At 41.1% G+C, this 19,235-nt stretch overlaps 10 non-coding genes and 7 pseudogenes across 10 annotated transcripts; all 17 read left to right on the top strand.

Annotated features, from left to right (window-relative positions):
- The first annotated feature begins 28 nt into the window (after positions 1-28).
- LOC112699147 (5S ribosomal RNA) lies at positions 29-147 on the top strand. Its single transcript, XR_003152265.1, has one exon. It is a non-coding gene; the product is annotated as a 5S ribosomal RNA (ribosomal RNA).
- A 181-nt stretch (positions 148-328) lies between these two features.
- On the top strand, positions 329-447 carry LOC112699370 (5S ribosomal RNA). Its single transcript, XR_003152445.1, has one exon. It is a non-coding gene; the product is annotated as a 5S ribosomal RNA (ribosomal RNA).
- A 178-nt stretch (positions 448-625) lies between these two features.
- LOC112699376 (5S ribosomal RNA) lies at positions 626-744 on the top strand. Its single transcript, XR_003152450.1, has one exon. It is a non-coding gene; the product is annotated as a 5S ribosomal RNA (ribosomal RNA).
- Positions 745-3,388: 2,644 nt separating this feature from the next.
- LOC112699538 (5S ribosomal RNA) lies at positions 3,389-3,496 on the top strand (annotated as a pseudogene).
- A 192-nt stretch (positions 3,497-3,688) lies between these two features.
- On the top strand, positions 3,689-3,808 carry LOC112699549 (5S ribosomal RNA; annotated as a pseudogene).
- Positions 3,809-3,991: 183 nt separating this feature from the next.
- On the top strand, positions 3,992-4,095 carry LOC112699547 (5S ribosomal RNA; annotated as a pseudogene).
- Positions 4,096-4,281: 186 nt separating this feature from the next.
- Positions 4,282-4,400, top strand: LOC112699448 (5S ribosomal RNA; annotated as a pseudogene).
- A 184-nt stretch (positions 4,401-4,584) lies between these two features.
- On the top strand, positions 4,585-4,703 carry LOC112699526 (5S ribosomal RNA; annotated as a pseudogene).
- Positions 4,704-4,893: 190 nt separating this feature from the next.
- Positions 4,894-5,012, top strand: LOC112698865 (5S ribosomal RNA). Its single transcript, XR_003151999.1, has one exon. It is a non-coding gene; the product is annotated as a 5S ribosomal RNA (ribosomal RNA).
- A 183-nt stretch (positions 5,013-5,195) lies between these two features.
- On the top strand, positions 5,196-5,314 carry LOC112699419 (5S ribosomal RNA). Its single transcript, XR_003152487.1, has one exon. It is a non-coding gene; the product is annotated as a 5S ribosomal RNA (ribosomal RNA).
- Positions 5,315-5,496: 182 nt separating this feature from the next.
- LOC112699380 (5S ribosomal RNA) lies at positions 5,497-5,615 on the top strand. The gene has a single exon (XR_003152453.1). It is a non-coding gene; the product is annotated as a 5S ribosomal RNA (ribosomal RNA).
- A 184-nt stretch (positions 5,616-5,799) lies between these two features.
- Positions 5,800-5,918, top strand: LOC112699468 (5S ribosomal RNA; annotated as a pseudogene).
- Positions 5,919-6,100: 182 nt separating this feature from the next.
- LOC112699525 (5S ribosomal RNA) lies at positions 6,101-6,219 on the top strand (annotated as a pseudogene).
- Positions 6,220-6,401: 182 nt separating this feature from the next.
- LOC112699303 (5S ribosomal RNA) lies at positions 6,402-6,520 on the top strand. Its single transcript, XR_003152384.1, has one exon. It is a non-coding gene; the product is annotated as a 5S ribosomal RNA (ribosomal RNA).
- A 180-nt stretch (positions 6,521-6,700) lies between these two features.
- Positions 6,701-6,819, top strand: LOC112699182 (5S ribosomal RNA). The gene has a single exon (XR_003152298.1). It is a non-coding gene; the product is annotated as a 5S ribosomal RNA (ribosomal RNA).
- Positions 6,820-7,002: 183 nt separating this feature from the next.
- On the top strand, positions 7,003-7,121 carry LOC112699331 (5S ribosomal RNA). The gene has a single exon (XR_003152412.1). It is a non-coding gene; the product is annotated as a 5S ribosomal RNA (ribosomal RNA).
- Positions 7,122-7,307: 186 nt separating this feature from the next.
- On the top strand, positions 7,308-7,426 carry LOC112699092 (5S ribosomal RNA). Its single transcript, XR_003152214.1, has one exon. It is a non-coding gene; the product is annotated as a 5S ribosomal RNA (ribosomal RNA).
- Positions 7,427-19,235: the final 11,809 nt, after the last annotated feature.

The raw sequence follows: 19,235 nt of genomic DNA, 5'->3' as shown, positions 1-19,235 counted from the left end.
TATGATCAATGTGTGCGCACACTTTAATAGGTGTGATCATACCAGCACTAACGTACTGGATCCCATCAGAACACTGCAATTAAGCGTGCTTGGGCAAGAGTAGTACTTGGATGGGTGACCTCTTGGGAAGACCTTGTGTTGCACCTCTTTTTTTTTACGTCGTACTAATCCTCTTTCTTTAACCGATTCTACCCCGAGAAGGATACCTTAAAGCGATCCTTAATGGCCTGATCTTCCGCAGGCTCCCGCGGTCCCCACAAGGATTCGCGGCTTGATTTACTCTATGTCGCGCCCCATGCTTATGATAATTCTGTGCGTACACTTTAATAGGTGCAATCATACAAACACTAATGCACCGGATCCCATCAGAACTCCTCAATTAAGCATGCTTGGGCGAGAGTAGTACTAGGATGGGTGACCTCCTGGGAAGTCCTCGTGTTGCACCTTTTTTTTATGTCGTACTGACCCTCTTTCTTTAAACGATTCTATCTTGAAAAGGATACCTTAAAGCGATCCTCAATGGCATGATCTTATGCAGGCTCCGGCAGTCCCAACAAGGCTTCGAGGCTTGAGTTACTCTATGTCACGCCCCATGCTTATGATAATTGTGTGCGCACACTTTAATAGGTGTGATTATACCAGCACTAATGTACCGGATCACATCAGAACTCTGTAATTTAGTGTGCTTGGGCAAGAGTAGTACTTGGATGGGTGACCTCCTGGGAAGTCGTTGTGTTGCACCTTTTTTTTACGTCGTACTGACCCTCTTTCTTTAACTGATTCTACCTCGAGAAGGATACCTTTTTTTTACGTCTTGATGAATTAATGCAATTATTTCTGTTTCCCATTCAAACATGCTTGTTTCTATCTAAGATGTTCATTTGCGCTTCACTATGAAGAAGGTGATTATCCGTGACACTCATCACCTTCCTCAATCCATGAACGTGTTCCTGACAACTACCTCCATTCTACATTAGATTGAATGAGTATCTCTTAGATTCCTTAATCAGAATCTTCGTGGTATAAGCAAGAATTATTGGCGGCATTCATGAGGATCCAGAAGGTTTAAACCTTGTCTGTGGTATTCCGAATAAGATTCTGGGATTGGATGACTGTGACGAACTTCAAACTCGCAAGTGTTGGGCGTAGTGACAGACGCAAAAGGATCAATGGATCTTATTCCGACATGATCGAGAACCAACAGATGATTAGCCGTGCTGTGACAGAGCATTTGGACCATTTTCACTGAGAGGATGGGAAGTAGCCATTGACAACGGTGACACCCTACATACAGCTTGCCATGGAAGGAACCTTGCATTTATGAAAGTGAGGAAGCATTATGTTACAGAAATTCAGAAGACAAAGCATCTCCAAAACTCCAACATATTCTCCATTATTGAGTAACAATTATTTATTTTATGCCCTTTCACTTTTTACAATTGAACTAAAAAACACTGTTGTTGGTATCCTGACTAAGAATAATAAGATAACCATAGCTTGCTTCAAACCAACAATCTCCGTGGGATTCGACCCTTACTCACGTAAGGTATTACTTGGACGACCCAGTGCACTTGCTGGTTAGTTGTGCGAAGTTGTTAAGAATTGTGATTTCCAATTTTGTGCACCAAGCGTGCCACTTGGTATCGAAGGCGTGGCACGCCAACCCAAGCATCTCACTTTGGCGTGCCACTTGAAGCTGAGGTGTGGCACGCCAACCATTGGAATCAAGGCAAGATCATGGGCATGGCACCCCAGCCTTTAGGCGTGGCACGCTGGTACAAGTTTTCAGAGAGGATTAAAGAGGCCAATTACATGGGGCGTGCCACTTAGTATCAAAGGCATGGCACGCCATTCACTATTCTTCACTTAGGCGTGCCACTTGAGCAACCAGGCGTGGCACGCCAGTGTCATTCAGAGGGCAAAGAAGCATTGGGGCGTGCCACTTGAGTTCGTGGCGTGGCACGCCAAACAGAGGAACCACTCACTCACAAAGGGGCGTGGCACGCCAGACCCTGGGCGTGCCACGCTAGTGCAACTTTCCAGAGGAGCTTAGCCAAGCACACAACAAGGGTGTGGCACGCCAAACCCTGGGCGTGCCACGCTAGTTCAAGTTTCCAGAGGCAAAGGAAAGTGGAAAAAGCAAAGGGCATGCCACTTGAGCTCGAAGGCGTGGCACGCCAACACAAGAATTCCACTATGGCGTGCCACTTGAGTTCGAAGGCGTGGCACGCCAAGGTTGACAAAGGGACGAGCGTGCCACTTGAAGGATTGAGCGTGGCACGCCAAGCTAGTTTGAAGGGAACGTGACACGCCGGTAAAGCGCCAGCCACACGCCAGCTAAGAAGTCACGCTTATTGAGTGTTTTCTTTTCCCTCCAAAATGTAATTTTCCCTTTTCACTTTTGTAATTCTTTTATTTTAATAGGAGTAGTATAAATACCCCCAAGGAGTACTGAAGAGGGGTTAAGCATTTAGTTTTAGATCCACTTTTACACTCCACTTTTGAGTACTTTTCAAGCTATGAGTAGCTAACTTCCCTCTCATTGACAGAGGGAGCTCTGTTGTACTTGATAGATTGATAATAGTGAAATTCTTCTTCTCTTCACCTTCTCTTTGATTTGCTTGAAGGAATTTCGTTCTTAATGCTTAGTGTTCAATTATCTTGGGAAAGAGATTGAATGCAACTGGGTTTCATGGGAACCTTGGGAAAGGAAACATGAAATCATGCGTGAAATCCCTTCTCACACTTGAGTAGATTCTGGGTTTTGGTGGTTGGATACGTGACATATAATCCTCCCTCTACCTGGACCTATGAGGGTGTGTGGTATAATCAGGGACCAAGCATATCTCTCTTCATGAGCAATTAGACCAAAGAATTGGCTATTGATCAAGATTTGAGAGATTGAGTCACCAAGGAATTGGGGCTCAATCAATCATGATTGCCAAGAGGTCAATGAGTTGCATGATTGAAGAAGATATAAGCTAGATTTGATCCAAAGAGACAACATCTCCCAATCTCAATGAATTTCCCCATTTTTATCTATCCATTTCTTTACAGCTTAATTTTTACATTCAGCAATTCCCCACTCCCATTTACATTCAAGTCATTTATGATTCAGCACTTTACATTCTGTAATTTCCATTTCTACACTTTATTGCTTTTCTTTATATTCTAGTCATTTACATTTATCTCATTTACAATTCTGCACTTCACAATCTTATTGATCCACTTGACTAATTCATCAATCAATTAAAACTGCTTGAATTTGCCAATCTTTATGGATACAATCCCACTCCACTGTGGGTTATTACTTGGCGATAATTTTAGTGCGCTTGCCAAAAGAACTAATTCACTAATTTTTGAATGGGAGTGTGAATTAGAAACTCATCAATCATACCAGCACTAATGCACCGGATCCCATCAGAATTCTGTAGTTAAGCGTGCTTGGGTGAGAGTAGTACTAGCATTGGTGACCTCCTTGCAAGTCCTCGTGTTGCACCTTTTCTTTTTTTTTTTACATCGTACTAACCCTCTTTCTTTAAACGATTCTATCCCGAGAAGGATACCTTAAAGCGATCCTCAATGGCCTGATCTTTCGCAGGCTCCCGCGGTCTCCGCAAGGCTTCGCGGCTCGAGTTACTCTATGTCATGCAACATGCTTATTATAATTGTGTGCGCACACTTTAATATGTATGATCAAACCAGCACTAATGCTCCGGATCCAATCAGAACTCTGCAGTTAAACGTGCTTGTGCAAGAGTAATACTACGATGGGTGACCTCCTTGGGAAGTCCTCACGTTGCACCTCTTCTTTTTTTTATGTTATACTGACCCTCTTTCTTTAAACGATTCTATCCCGAAAAGGATACCTTAAAGTGATCCTCAATGGCCTGATCTTCCGTAGGCTCCCGCGGTCCCCATAAGGCTTCGCAACTCGAGTTACTCTATGTCGAACCCCATGCTTAGGATAATTGTGTGCGCACACTTTAATAGGTGCGATCATACCAGCACTAATGTACCGGATCCCATCAGAACTCCGCAATTAATCGTGCTTGGGAAAGAGTAGCACTAGGATGGGTCCTCGCATTGCACCTCTTCTTTCTTTTTTTATGTCGTACTGACCCTCTTTCTTTAAACGATTCTATTCCGAGAAGGATACCTCAAAGCGATCCTCAATGGCCTGATCTTTCACAAGCTCCCGCGGTCCCCGTAGGGCTTCTCGGCTCGAGTTACTCTATGTCGCGCCCCAAGCTTATGATAATTGTGTGCGCACACTTTAAAAGGTGCGATCACACCAGAACTAATGCATCGGATCCCATCAGAACTCCGCAGTTAAGCGTGCTTGGGCGAGAGTAGTATTAGGATGGGTAACCTCCTGGGATGTCCTCATGTTACACCTCCCCCTTTTTTTTATGTCGTACTGACCCTCTTTCATTAAACGATTCTATCATGAGAAGAATACCTTAAAGCAATCCTCGATGGCCTGATCTTCCGCAGGCTCCCGCGGTCCCCGCAAGACTTCGCGGCTCGAGTTACTCTATGTCGCGCCCTATGCTTATGATAATTGTGGGCGCACACTTTAATATGTACGATTTTACCAGCACTAATGTACCGGATCTGATCAGAACTCTGCAATTAAGCGTGCTTAGGCGTGAGTAGTAATAGAATGGGTGTCCTCTTGGGAAGTGCTCGTGTTGCAACTCTTTTTTTTCTTTTTTTTTACGTCGTATCGACCCTCTTTCTTTAAACGATTCTATCTCGAGAAAGATACCCTAAAGCGATCCTCAATGTTCTAAGCTTCCGCAGGCTCCCGCGGTCACTGCAAGGGCTTGCGGCTCGAGTTACTCTATGTCGCGCCCCATGCTTATGATAATGGTGTGTGCACACTTTAATAGGTGCGATCATACCAGCACTAATGCACTGGATCCCATCAGAACTCCACAGTTAAGCGTGCTTGGGCAATATTAGTACTAGGATGGGTGACCTCCTGGGAAGTCCTTGTGTTGCACCTCTTTTTTTTTGTACGTCGTACTGACCCTCTTTCTTTAAACGATTCTATCCTGAGAAGGATATCTTAAAGCGATCCTCAATGGCCTGATCTTCCGCAGGTTCTGGCGGTCCCCGTAAGGCTTCGCGGCTCAAGTTACTCTATGTCACGCCCCATGCTTATGATAATTGTGTTCGCACACTTTAATGGTTGCGATCATGCCAGCACTAATGCACCAGATCCCATTAGAGCTCTACAGTTAAGCATGCTTGGGCGTGGGTAGTACTAGGATGGGTAACCTCCCGGTAAGTCCTCGTGTTGCACCTCTTTTTTTTGTACGTTGTACTGACCCTCTTTCTTAAAACAATTCTATCCCGAGAAGTATATCTTAAAGCGATCCTCAATGGCCTGATCTTCTGCAGGTTTTTGCGGTCCGCGAAAGGCTTCGCGGGTCGAGTTACTCTATGTCGCGCCCCATGCTTATGAGAATTGTGTGTGCACACTTTAATAGTTGCGATCATACCAGCGCTAACGTACCGGATCCCCTCAGAACTCTGCAAGTAAGCGTGCTTGGGCGAGAGTAGTATTTGGACGGGTGACCTCCTGGGAAGTACTCGTGTTGCACCTCTTTTTTTTTTATGTCGTACTAACCCTCTTTCTTTAAACAATTCTATCCCAAGTAGGATATCTTAAAGCGATCCTCAGTGGGCTGATCTTCTGCAGGTTTCTGTGGTGCGCCCGTAAGGCTTCGCGTATCGATTTACTCTATGTCGCGCCCCATGCTTATGATAATTGTATGCGCACACTTTAATAGTTGCGATCATACCGACGCTAATGTACCGGATCCCATCAGAACTCTGCAAGTAAGCGTGCTTGGGAGAGAGTAGTATTAGGACGGGTGACCTCCTGGGAAGTACTCGTGTTGCATCTCTTTTTTTTTTACGTCATACTAACCCTCTTTCTTTAAATAATAATATCCCAAGTATGATATCTTAAAGCGATCCTTAATGGCCTGATCTTCTGCAGGTTTCTACAGTCCCCGTAAGGCTTCGCGGGTCGAGTTACTCTATGTCGCGCCCCATGCTTATGATAATTGTGTGCGCACACTTTAATAGTTGCGATCATACCAGCGCTAATGTACCGGATCCCATCAGAACTCTGCTGTTAGGCATGCTTGGGTGAGAGTAGTATTAGGTCAAGTGGTCTCCTGGGAAGTCCTTGTGTTGCACCTCTTTTTTTTTAACGTCGTACTGACCCTCTTTCTCTAAACAATTTTATCCCGAGAAGGATACCTTAAAGTGATCCTTAATGTCCTGATCTTCCCCAGGCTCCGGCGGTCCCCGCAAGGCTTCGCGGCTCAAGTTACTCTATGTCGCGCCCCATGCTTATGATAATTGTGTGCGCACACTTTAATAGGTGTGATAATAACAGCACTAATGCACCGGATCCCATTAGAACTCCACAGTTAAGCATGCTTGGGCGAGAGTAGTACTAGGATGGGTGACCTCATGGGAAGTCCTCGTGTTGCACCGCATTTTTTTACATTGTATTGACCCTCTTTCTTTAAACGATTCTATCCCAAGAAGGACACCTTAAAGCGATCCTCAATGGCCGGATCTTCCACAGGCTCCCACGGTCCCCGCAAGGCTTTGCGGCTCGAGTTACGCTATGTCGCGCCCAATGCTCATGATAACTGTGTGCGCACACTTTAATAGGTGCGGTCATACCAGCACTAATGCACCGGATCCCATCAGAACTCCACAGTTAAGAGTACTTGGGTGAGAGTAGTACTAGGATGGGTGACCTCTTGGGAAGTCCTCGTGTTTCACCTCTTTTTTTTTGTACGTCGTACTGACCCTCTTTCTTTAAACGATTCTATCCCGAGAAGGATACCTTAAAGCGATCCTTAATAGCCTAATCTTCCGCAGGCTCCCGCTATCCCCGCAAGGCTTCGCGGCTCGAGTTACTCTACGTCGCGCCCCATGCTTATGATAATTGTGTGCACACACTTTAATAGGTGCGATCATACCAGCACTAATGCACCGTATCCCATTAGAACTCCGCAGTTAAGCATGCTCGGGCGAGAGTAGTACGAGGATGGGTGACCTCATAGGAAGTCCTCGGGTTGCACCTCTCTTTTTTTTCTTTACGTCGTACTGACCCTCTTTCTTTAAATGATTCTATCTTGAGAAAGATACCTTAAAGTGATCCTCAATGGCTTGATCTTCCGCAAGCTCCCGCGATCCCCCCAAGGCTTCACGGCTCCAGTTACTCTATGTCACGCCCCAGGCTTATAATAATTGTGTACGTACACTTTAATAGGTGCGATCATACCAGCACTAATGCACCGGATCCCATCAGAACTCCGCAATTAAGCGTGCTTGGGCGAGAGTAGTACTAGGATGGGTGACCTCCTGGAAAGTCCTCATGTTGCACCTATTTTTTTATGTCATACTGACCCTCTTTCTTTAAATAATTCTATCCCGAAAAGGATATCTTAAAGCAATCCTCAATGGCTTGAGCTTCCGCAGGCTCTCGCTGTCCCCGCAAGGCCTCGCGGCTTGAGTTACTCTATGTCGTGCAACATGCTTATGATAATTGTGCGCGCAAACTTTAATAGGCACGGTCATACCAGCACTAATGCACTGGATCCCATCAAAACTCCACAGTTAAGCGTGCTTGGGCGAGAGTAGTACTAGGATGGGTGAGCTCAGATGACAAGTCATCTTATGCTAGCTTTTCAAGAATTTTTCACTTGTTTCATTAAGTTTTATGCATTTTCTTGCACCATAAATAAGTGGTTTGGGGTGGATTTGCATGGTTATGGTAAATCAATCAACCATCCTTTCTTTGACACAAAATCATAAGGTTTAAGCTAGAATTAGTTGGTTTTTGAATGATTTATAAACCTTGTGAATTTGGTGATGCTTTGATTGGTTGTTTTGATTACTTGTAGGTGAAAAAAATGAACCTTAGAGCACGCTTTGGACCTTAGGCCACACTTTGAAAAGCGTGACCCACAGCACAAAAGGGTGGCACTCACCAAAGGAGTAAGAGTCACTCACTCAAGGAACCAAGTATAGCGCTCCCCAATTTAGCGCAACGCTCTTTAATTTAGCGCCAACACCAAGCGCCCAGCACCAAAGTAATAAGGCCAAGGAAGCAAAGGCATGGCACTACGTTGAGTTACAAAGCGCAGCACTCAAGGGAGCCAAGGAAAACAAGGGTAGCGCTCAATTGGAGAGAGCGCTACGTTAAAAGTTCTCACTTTTTCCTGGCCTCCCCAAAGAAAATAAAGGTGCAACATTTGCAAGTGAAGGAGCCAGGAATCGAACCGTGCACATAAGGGAACCAAGAGAACCGCTACTACAAAAGAATTGTTGGCACAAATGCAACCACCAGGGCTCGAAATGGTGAACGAGGCAAACAACAAAGGGGCGCTACTTTAGAAGCACTAACAGAGCGCTACTCTTCACAAAGGAAATTGGCAAAATGAACTCACCAAGGCTCGAAAGAGGGAGCCTCACCTTGCGCACAAAGGGCACTGCGTTCACTCACTTAACGTAGCACCATGAACAAGGCTGGTTTGAAGAAGGTTGACAAGGGCTTGACATTAGGAGGGGCACTACGTTACATTACTTAACGTAGCGCCATGAACAATTGAGCTAAGCACGAGCCTGGGACCAAGCAAATTGAGCGCTGCGTTTTTGACTTTAACTGAGCGCTTTCCTGGGAGGTGTCCCTTGTTCCATTTTCAAGCAAAGGCCAAATTGGATCCAATTCTTCATAAGTTGAAAAGCCCACTCCAAATTATGAAGATGAAAAAATAGAAAGTGTATAAATATGAATTAGTTTGATTTAAAGAGTACCTTTTTTTTTTAATTTTTAGTTTACTCTTAGCTCATTTTTCATTTTTCTTAAAAATTAGTTTTCATTGAGAGCTCGAGAACTGAGATTGGATCTCAGTCTTGCTCTCTAGTTTTTATTTTACTCTTCCATCTTTTGTTTCGAATTTTGGATTGGGATTGAAGGAATTCTGTTTCAATACTTGATTTGAAATTCATCTTGTTCTTCTTCTGCATAATTCAAAGAATTGAGGAATTGGATTTGAGTTTTATTTGCTGTTTCATTTACATTTCTTCTCCAATTTTGTTTCTGTTTGATTAAGGAAGGAATTGATATCTAGATTTACTTTCTAGTCTCATTGATCCCCTGAGATCTTCAATTTCTCCTTTAGATTTAATAATTGAGTTAAGTTTACTTCTATTTTGTTCCTTCAAGAAATTTTCCTTTTCTGTTTAAGATCTTCTGCACTTTACTTCATTTTCTACTTTTCTTCTTGATTGCTCTTTACATTTTCTTGCTCAATGTTGAATCCCAACTCCCCAAATCCCTTTAATCTTTCAGAATTTAAGTTTCACAACAATTTAGATTCAGTAGTTCACATTTCTTGCACTTTAAGCTTCAGCATTTACATTTCTTGCAATCTAAGTTTCAGTTATTTACATTACTTGTACTTTAAGATTTTGCTCGTTCACTTTTTTTGCTCTTTAATTTACTGTCAATTCTCCATCTCCCTTTTAGTTTCATGTAATTTAGCTTCTGTTTATCACAATTCACTCAACTCATCAACTATTTGCTTAACTAAATCAATCATCTAACTAAAATTGCTCAATCCTTCAATCCCTGTGAGATCGACATCACTTATGTGAGTAATTACTACTTGATGCGACCTGGTTCACTTACCGGTGAGTTTTGGTGTTGGATCATTTTCCACCCATTAAGTTTTTAGTGCCGTTGTCGGGAATTGACTAGATTGACAATGATTAAGTATGGTGGTGCTCTAGATTAAGCACTTTTTCTTTGTTTTCTTTATTTTTGACTAACACACTAACTGTTTGAATTTTTGCTTAAGCTAACCATGCCCTCACTCTAGTAGTAGAGTGCAGTGTTCCTGGTTTTTCTGGTCTTGTGTGTTTTTTGTGTTTTATTTGTATGACAGAGGCAAGAAGAGAGATTCCTAATTTGTGTGACCAAGACAAAAGGACTCTCAGGAGATTAAGAAGAGAAGCAAGAGGAAAAAATGTCATTGGTGAAGAAACTTCTAAAGAATAGTACTAATAAATGGAGGAGAATCCAATAAATCCACCAGTGGGAGTAGCCAACAACAATGGTCAATCTCAGAGGATAGTTTTGGCTTCTTACACATTTGCTAATCCAAGGCATTGTGGGAGTAGCATCCTTACCCCAAATGTTAATGCAAATAACTTTGAATTAAAGCCACAACTCATCACCTTAGTACAAAACAATTGTTCCTATGGAGGAGGTCCACTTGAAGATCCAAACCAACACTTATCCACTTTTCTTAGGATTTGTGACACTGTCAAAACTAATGGATACATCCTGACATTTACAAGCTGTTGTTATTTCCATTTTCCCTCAGAGACAAAGCAACTCAATGGTTGGAGTCATTTCCAAGAGATAGCATCAACAATTGGGAAGATCTAGTGAATAAGTTCTTAGCCAAGTTCTATCCTCCTCAAAGGATCATTAGACTCAAAATAGAGGTCCAAACATTCATTCAGATGGATGGAGAGTTATTCTATGAGGCTTGGGAGAGATAGAAGACCTTGATCAGAAAGTGTCCCCCTGAAATGTTCAATGAATGGGACATACTCCAGAATTTCTATAAAGGCTTGACCTTAAAAGCTCAAGAAGCACTAGATCACTCAGCAGGAGGTTCTTTGCAATTGATGAAGACAGCAGAGGAGGCCCAAAACCTCATTGATATAGTGGCAAACAATCAATATTTTTTTGCTCATCAAAGGCAATGGCAACCAGCCCAAAGGAAAGGAGTCATGGAGTTGGAAGGTGTGGACACTATCCTAGCCCAAAATAAGGTGATGCAGCAGCAAATCCAGCAACAATTTGAGCAAATGGCTAAAGAGAATTGACAGTTTACAAGTTACATCAGTGAATGTCACCAATCAACCATCAACTGGGTAGGGATCAAATAAAGAAAACCAAGAGGATCAGCAGTAGGAACAAGTTCAATATGTGCACAACCAAGGTTCTGGATCAAATGAAGTTTATGGTGACACCTACAACCCCTCCTGGAAGAACCACCCAAATCTCAGATGGGGAGATAACCACAATCAAAACCAGCAGCCATGGCAAAGAAATTCAAACCACAACAACTCAAGAAACACAAACAACAACAACCAGCAAAACACTAACGCTAATCCATACAGAAAACCCAAAACAATCATTCCATTCCAACTATTATCCATCCAATCATCTAGCCACTAACCAAAACAATTATCATCCACCCTCAATATCTCATAATCAGCCACAGATACCATAAGATACTCAAAGGATCTCCAACTTGGAGATACTAATGGAAAAGATGATGAAACAGTAGGAACTAACAAGCAAGAATCATGAAGCTTTAATGAGAAACTTAGAGAGACAGATTGGACAACTGTCCAAACAGACAGTGATTGAAAGGCCAATAAGCTCACTTCCAAGTGATACCATTCCAAATCCTAAAGAAGAATGCAAAGCTATTCAATTAAGGAGTGGAAGGACCTTAGTAAATAACAAGAAAGCTAACAAAAAACCCATGGAGAATGACAAGAAGCCAGCTGAAAAAAATGAGGCTAACAACAAGGAAGAGATGACAGCAAGCAAGCAAGAAAAAGAGAAGCCTAAAGAGAAAGATGAGCAGCCACAAGAATCAAGCAAAGGGAAGCAAGTAATGGAGGAACCATCTCAAAGATAGAAGCAGTTAGAGAAGACTTCCACACCTCCCTTACCATACCCTCAAAGGTTCAACAAGGAGATAAAGGATCAGCACTTCCCCAAATTCCTTGAAGTCTTCAAGAAGTTGGAGATTAATATCCCCCTGGCTGAAGCATTAGAGCAGATGCCTCTATATGAAAAGTTCTTGAAAGAACTTATCAATAAAAAGAGAAGTTGGCATGAGAAGAAAACCATTATGCTCACCGAAGAATGCAGTGTTGTGATTCAAAGGGTCATCCCACCAAAACTCAAGGATCCTGGGAGATTCTTCTTGCCTTGCACCGTTGGTAGTCTAACCATTGATAAGGCACTATATGACTTAAGAGCAAGCATCAATCTAATTCCCTATTCTATGATGAGAAGGCTATGTATAGAGGATGTAAAGCCCACACAATTGTCACTAGAGCTTGTGGAAAAATCATTGGTATTTCCCAGAGAAGTGATTGAAAATCTCCTGGTCCAAGTAGGGACATTCATATTCCCAGCAAACTTTGTGATCCTGGATCTAAGAGAAGAAGAGAGTGACTTTATTATCTTGAGAAGACCCTTCTTGGCCACAGCAAGGGCCATCATAGATGTTGAACAAGGAGACCTGACCCTAAGGGTACATGATAAAAGCATTACTCTGAATGTCTTTCCAGAAGCACAGCATAATGATGAAAAGGAAAAATGCATGGAGGTTGACAAAGAAGACTTGAAGTGGAAGGAAGAAACCAACAAGACACTCATTAGTTCTCTTCCAGGGGAAGAAACAAGCAGCAAAGCAGGGCAAAAGGAGAATGAGACTCTAAAGAATGATAAGAGAAAGCAAGAAGAAAGTGAGAAGTAGATCACTAAGAAGACAAATTCCAAAACACAGCCCACTATGAAAGGAGAAGAATCACCAAAAAAGGGGGAAGAAAAGCAAAAAAAAGGGTAAAAAAGGTTGGAAAAACAAAAAGATCCCAATTGAAAGATTTTCAAAGGGAGATAAAGTGCAACTAATTTACCAGCAGTTGGGGACAAATCAACAATCTAATGATTACTACACAATCAACAGGATACTCTCACTGAAGCATGCAGAGTTCAAACATCAAGGCACTGGAAGGAAGCTTACTGTGAGAGGAGACAAACTGAGACATCAAAACTATCAACCACCCTAATGAAGGATGTTAAGCTAGTGACAATAAAGAAGCGCTTGTTGGGAAGTAACCCAACCTGAGATAGTTTTCTTTTCATAGCTATTTCAATAAAAAAAGGGTTGAGTAGTTTTATCTATAGTGCAAGGAACTAAGTTTGGTGTTGCAACCAAAACAATTTAAGGAAGAGTGAAGGATGCTAAGTTTGGTGTTCCACCAAAATCTCATTTAAAAACACATTCTCACCTTCTGCATAAAGGGTTGCTAGCTCCAAGCAATCAGATAAACCATTTAACCATTGTTTGTTTTCTTGTTTTTAGTTTTATAACCTTAAGCAAAGACAAAAGGGTTTCACATATGGTTGTTTTGATGCATGAGAAACATTGGCAAGGGATTAAGTTTAGTGTTCACACACCAAAGTTCAAAAGCCCACAAACAATTTTTGCATACTAACCATGTGCCTAAGGGCTTGAGAGACAAGCAACTTCCAAGGATTATGCAGAAAAACATTCAACCTGTGAAAGGGATCTGCATCATCATCCAAAAGAGGAGCAACAGAGAGAAATAATGATGACAGAAGGAAAAGTTATGAGGCATTCCCAATAGGTTGTATTGACACTTAATCCTTGATTGCTGTAAAGTGTTTTAACTTAGAGATTCCTATATATCTTGCTGAAGTGTTTAACTAGGTGTAAGTGGAGATGTTTGCCAAAAATGCTAGCTTGCATTATGTTTGTTATTCCTCATTAGCTTGAATTTTGTTTTGTTTCCCTGTTGCATGAATAAAAGAAAAATGTTTGAAATAGAAAGTGAATGTTCAATGTTGTAGAAGTTAGAATGAAATTCAGTGGTGGTATCTGTTTGATTTAATGGTTAGCTCAAATAACAAAAGATGCATAATAACATGTTTTTTGAAGTGTGAATTAGTTTGCTGCTATAAAGTATGTTAATTAATGAAAATCCCTTAAGAATGAAGCAAAACAAAAAAGAAAAAGAAAGAAAAGCCAAGAATGGGCAAAGAAACAAACAATAAGGCTAGATGATGACAAGTCATCATATACCCATTTTTCAAGCTAATTTCACTTGTTTTATTAGTCTCTATGCACTTTCTTGCATCTTAAGTAAGTGATTTGGAGTGAAAATGCATAACTTCTTTAAATCAAACAACCACCATGAAATTAATGTTAACTCATGAGGTTTAAGCTAATTTTAATTGATTTATAAGCCTTGTGAATTTAGTGATACTTGGAGTGGTTGTTTTGATTTAATGTAGGTGAAGAAAAGAAGAAAAGAGGAAAGCGTGGCCTAAGAAAGTGTGGCCAAAGGAGAAAAAGGCGTGGCTTATGAAGGAGGGAAGCAAGCATTGCCCTCCACAAGGGCACACTGCCCTCCAGGAGGGCAACATAAGGGAACAAAGCATGAAAGGCAACTCTGCCCTGCCCACTACAAGGGCAGAGCACAAATCTGTGCCTTGGAATCAAGAAGAACAAAATGTTGCCCTGCCCTCCTCAAGGGCAGTATCAGGCTCACCAAGGGAAGAAAATCAAAGGAAAATGCCTACAATGCTTGCCACAAGAGTTGAACACGGGACCATGAGGAAGCAAGGAATTAAGCCTCACTTTGGTACCAAGAAAGCCAAGGAAAATGGGTAGCGTGTGTAGCATCCAAGTTTCGAACGCGGGACTTCATGTTGGAAACACTGCCCTGCCCTCCGCGAGGGCAGGGCAGCATTTTGTTGTGGCACGGCCAGCACACAAATCTGGCGCACCAAGGCACCAATCTGGCGCACCAATTTTTTCTGCCCTGCCCTCCGCGAGGGCAGGGCAGCATCCTGCGCACCAAGCCGCACCAAGCCGTACCACGCATGCACCACACATCAAATTTCTGCCCTGCCCTCCACAAGGGCAGGGCAGCCTCCTGGAAGCTATTATTTTTGGGCTAAAATTGGATTAAAAATCCAATAAAATTCATTTCTTCACCAAATCAAAAGCCCTTCCAAAATCCCAAGATCCAAGGATAGAAAGTGTATAAATAGGAGCTAGTTTGATGTAATTAGGACTTTAACTTGACTTTTGAATTTTGCACTTTCTTAGAGCTTTGAATTTTATTTTTGCACTTTGGAACTTCTCTTGGGGACTTCACTGAGATTTCAGAGAATTGGGGAGGAGAATTGATCTCTCTTCTTCCTCGTTCTTGCTTAGGCCTTTTTAATTTCCTTATTTTGAGTTTTGGGTGTGAAGAATTGAGGAAATTCTATCTCAATCTCCATTCAAAATCTCTTTAAACATCTTTTTGCACAATTGAGTTTAATTACAATTCCTTTACTGCTTCTTCTTCAATTTCTTGTTAATTGCTTTGTGAACTTGGATCTGGGAAGGTAATTGAGATCTAGACTTTGCTATCTAGTCTCTTGAGTCCTGAGATCCCAATTTTCTTTTTGGTTCTTCTGTGAACCTCAGCTGCATGTTAATTTCCATTTCTGTTTGGATTCTAGTTATTCCTAATTCATTTTCTGCTTTATTAATTGCTGCAACTTACTTTCTCTTGCTAAAATTCTGAATTCCCAATCCTTAAATCCCTTTTCCATTCAAGCAATTTATATTTCTTGCACTTTAAGTTACTGCAATTTACATTTCTTGCACTTTAAGTTTCAGTCATTTAATTTCTTGTTCTTTAAGATTCAGCTTCTTTTACTTTCCTGCCCTTTAATTTACTGCAATTCTCCCCTCTCCCTTTACATTCCAAGTAATTTAGTTTCTGTTAAAGATAAATCACTCAACCAATACTTGATTCGCTTGACTAAATCAACCACTAAACTAAAATTGCTCAATCCTTCAATCCCTGTGGGATCGACCTCACTCCCGTGAGTTTTTATTACTTGATGCGACCCGTTACACTTGCCGGTGAGTTTTGTGTTGGATCGTTTTCCACACATCAAGTTTTTGGCGCCGTTGCCGGGGATTGAAACAGATTGACAATGATTAAGTGAAGTGGAGATCTAGATCAAGCACTTTTTCTTTATTTTTTTATTTTTTTTTACTAACATACTAACTGTTTGAGAAATTGCCTCTATTAACTCGCTAACAATTTATCTCAATTAACTGCACTCAATTCTCAAGCGTGCTGTTGTTTGGTCATCTTGATTGTTTGCGTACGAGTTTCTACAGACAAAGGGTATCATGACATGAAGCCACCACTTATTACACTCATCAAGAACAATTGTTCTTATGACGGAAATCCATCGGAAGATCCTCAGCAGCACATATCCACTTTTCTGAAGACTTGTAATGCAGTCAAAACCGATGGTCCAGATCATGACACTTATAAGATCCTGTTATTCCCTTTCTCATTAAAGGGTGAAGCTGCACAATGGTTTGAAACTTTTCCCCAAGGAAGTATCACTAGTTGGGATGATTTGGTCACCAAATTTCTGGCCAAATTCACCTCATCCAGACAGATCATCCAGCTGAAAGAGGAGGAACATCTATTCACACAAGGGGACGAAGAACCACTCTTCAAGGCCTGGGAAAGATACAAGAAAGCGACTGATAAAGTGGGCTTCCGAGCTTTCTATGAAGGATTGACCCCAGAAACAAGAAAAGTAGTGGACTACTTCTCAGATGGCCTACTCAAAGCAACAACAACTGCCCAAGGAATTGCAGACTTCAATGACAAAGGAGTCAACAACCAACATTCATTTGAGAAACCACAGAATGCAATCTCAGAAAAAAAAGTGATGAATATTGAAGGGGTGAATGCGTTCAAGGACCTAAACAGACAAATGCACCATCAACCACAGCAAAACATGGAGCTATCTGCTGCAGGGAATGCCAAATTTCCACCATGGAGACCCCATTCTTATCTGAGAATGAGGGAGTCTCAACATCAAGAACAAGGAAGTTTCCACCAGGGCAACTCCATGACCACAAACAATCAACATCACCCACCCACTAATACCACTCAAAGCCAATACTCACAACACAGACACTCCCAGACTCATCTCAACTGGAGAAGGAACGAGTACCAAAATCACAAACCAAGGGACTTCAATTATAACAACCCCAACTTCACAAACCAACAAAAACACCATTACAGCAATAACAACCACTACATGCCACCATCACACCCACTCTTCCAACCTTTAACATCTCATAACCAACCAATCTCACAAGACTCTCAGAGAATCACAGACTTGGAGATCCTAATAGAGAGAATGATGAAACACCAAGAGGAAACAACAAGGAACCAAGAGATGTTAATCAAAGGAATTGAGGAGCAGATAGCTCAACTGGCGAAGTACTTTGCAGAAATGGGTGAGAAGAAACCAAATACTTTCCTCAAAACCATTGAAGACAAACCAACCAACAATGAAGATGCTACAAAGAAGGAAGGATGGAAAAGGATCATAGAGGACAATGAGAAAATACTGGACAAAGGAAGTACCAGCCAAGAAGAACACAACAAGGAATTCTTTCAAGGAGAGACAGAGGATAGAACTAAAGAAAAGCAGAAAATCCCCACTGGAAAATTTTCACTAGGGGATCGAGTGATGATCAATATTCAAACCATGAAGGTGTCTCCCCACAGTTGTCTGATCACTACATTGTGACTAAGATCCTTCCACAAGAATTTATAGAGGTCATCAAAGAGGAAACCGGAAGGAAGTTCACAGTAAAGAAAGACAAGCTAAGGCACTGTGATTTTCAACCTCCATGATCAGCAGAACAGAAGATGTCAAGCTAGTGACAATAAAAGAGCGCTTGTTGGGAGGCAACCCAAGCTGAGGTAGTTTTCTTTTCATAGCTCTTTTAATAAAAATGTTGAATAATTGGTATGCATTGCAAGGAGCTAAGTTTGGTGTTGCACACCAAAACAATTTAAGGGAGAATGAAAGATTCTAAGTTTGGTGTTCCACCAAAAATATCATTTAAAAACACATTCTCACCTCTTGCATGATGCTAGCTCCAAGCAACCAAACACATTATTTGACTGTTTAATTGCTTTCTAGCTTTAATTTCATTAACTTTTAGCAAGGACACAAGGTTTCACATATGGTTAAAATTGTTGCATAAGAGGCAGTGGCAAACGATTAAGTTTGGTGTTCCCACACCAAAATCAATCCAGGAACCACACTCAGTTTATGCATACTAACCATATAATTAAGGGCTTGAGAAGCAAGCAACTTTGAGAATTATGCAGGACATAAGTCAACAATTGAAGATATTATGCATCTTAACTCAAAGAGAACACAACAGAAGGAAGAATCAAAGGGCTGCAACTTCAAAGGTTGTATCTAAACTTAATCCTTGCTGCTGTGAAATGTTTTGAAGCTGGAAACCATTGTATGTCTTGCTAAAGTGTTTATCTAGTTGCAAGTGAAATTGTTTGTTAAAAATGCTAAATCTGCATAATGCTTGTTATCCATCACTTAGCTTGAAATTTTGTTTTGTTTCCCACATGCTTGAATAAAAGAGATTTTGTTTGAATTGAAAAGTGAAATATCCAATGTTGCATAAGTAAGAATGGAAGTTAATGGTGGTATATGTGTTTGATTAAATGCATGACTCATGAAATAATTGTTGCATAATATCATTCTCATTCAAGTGTGAGTTAGCTTGCTGTTGTAAAGACTCTCATCAATAAAGAAAAAGCCCTTAAGAACAAAAACAGAAAGAAAAGGAAGAAGAAAAAGCCAAAATGGCAAGAAAAACAAAGAATAAAGGTTGGACACCAATAGCTTGGACCCTAGGACATATGCCTGTGATGTTCTTGTACTGAGATATGCTTGGATGAGTAAATTCTAAGGGGTATTTTAAAACCCGGTCACTTAGATCAACTGATTTGGGATGGCCAATTGAAAGTCCACAATAAAGAGCAACTTAGATACAGAACATTTAGTTATCCAAAGAGATGCTGGGCATCAATGATCCTAGGAAGAATTAGTAAGCCATGTGTTTGTGGTGAAAAGATGTTGAGCAAAAGAAAAAAAAATAAAGCCAAAGGCTACTACTGCAACATTTGACACCAAACCTCCAAAAGAATAATAAGCTTGTTAAGCATTATAAGAAAGAAAAGTTAGCAAGGGAGTAATTAAAAAGTAAGTCTTATAACAGCAAGTTTAGCAAGCCTTTGAGGAAAGATGTATATTATGTAACAACAACAATAATTGAGTTATCATTGTCTGCATAAAGATCCTATAAATCAAGTTCTGCTATATGCCTAATAAGGATATGTGTTCTTTTCTTAATTCATTTCAATTGCTCTCAATTTTGATGCTTGCTTGGGGACAAGCAAGATTTAAGTTTGGTGTTGTGATGACAAGTCATCAT

This window comes from Arachis hypogaea, chromosome 6 (genome assembly GCF_003086295.3).
Source record: "Arachis hypogaea cultivar Tifrunner chromosome 6, arahy.Tifrunner.gnm2.J5K5, whole genome shotgun sequence".
In the NCBI taxonomy this organism is placed as follows: Eukaryota; Viridiplantae; Streptophyta; class Magnoliopsida; order Fabales; family Fabaceae; genus Arachis; species Arachis hypogaea.
Note: the sequence above shows the minus strand (reverse complement) of the source record. Positions and strands in the feature narration are given on the sequence as shown.